We start from the raw sequence: 1,075 nt of genomic DNA, 5'->3' as shown, positions 1-1,075 counted from the left end.
CTAAGCACCGGTCGCTGTGATTGGTGGTGTCCAATCGAGCCGTGATCAATCGGGATCACCCCGTAAACATGCCATCGCATTTCTGATGTGAGTTTATTGTCGAAGCGAAGAGTTTGAATCGATTGCGACTGTGTGTTATTGGAAGAAACCTCGACTGGCACAAATTGGAGCTAATGTGAAAAGCATGAGAGCAAAAGATTTATTATCATCAAAGCCTGTTCCAGTCCTTCCAAACAATGATGGATTTTTGCAGATCCTATTGCACGAAATGGAAAAGATAAAATTCGACTGCCAACTCTCAAGACACTTTATACCATTTCGAATCGAACAAAGATCTATCAGTGTATGCTTTAATGTTACGATTATGTAATACTAATACGCAGATAATTTTTTAAGCTTTGCAAGTATCAAAATGGCTACACGATCTTTGGAAGATGTTGCGAAGGAGGGGTGATCCCGATTGATCACGGCTCGATTGGACACCACCAATCACAGCGACCAGTGCCTAGGAGCTTTGTAGTTTCAAGCGCTGTGAGTGGCTCGTGTCCAACTGGGTGCCACCCTGCGAAGGATACGACAGATCAAAATCAATCTACAATGTGGAAAAAATTAAGATATGGCAGAATAACAGCATCTCGAATTTACGAAATACCACTTGTAACAACGTTTTTTCGGTATCTTTTGCATGTTTTCACTCATTTTGAAATGTTTGTAAGGCAGCTATCAAATCTGTACCGAATTATGACGTCACATCATCGACGCCATCATGGCGCGCGAAAATAACTGCGTTTAACATGCTTCTAATTTTTAATACAATAAAAATAACATATTTATTTATTTTAAATGCATATTGTGATTATAAATAATTGTTTTTAGCATTTCAACTATCATTTAAAGTGAAAATTTAAAAATCGTGGAAGACCCTATCTAGTGTAGGCAGCCATTTTGATTTTGTCAAAATTGTCAAGATGCGCGCGCAGAGAAGGACAGGTTGCCCCGATATTTTGCCTCTCGCACCGTTCTGCCAAACCCAGCATATACTATAGAAAAGTATACGGATGCTGGATCTATCTTA

The sequence above is a fragment of the Trachymyrmex cornetzi genome, unplaced genomic scaffold (assembly GCF_001594075.2).
Source record: "Trachymyrmex cornetzi isolate Tcor2-1 unplaced genomic scaffold, Tcor1.1 scaffold237, whole genome shotgun sequence".
NCBI classification, from domain to species: Eukaryota; Metazoa; Arthropoda; class Insecta; order Hymenoptera; family Formicidae; genus Trachymyrmex; species Trachymyrmex cornetzi.
The sequence above is the reverse complement of the archived record's forward strand: the minus strand, read 5'-3'. Positions refer to the sequence as shown.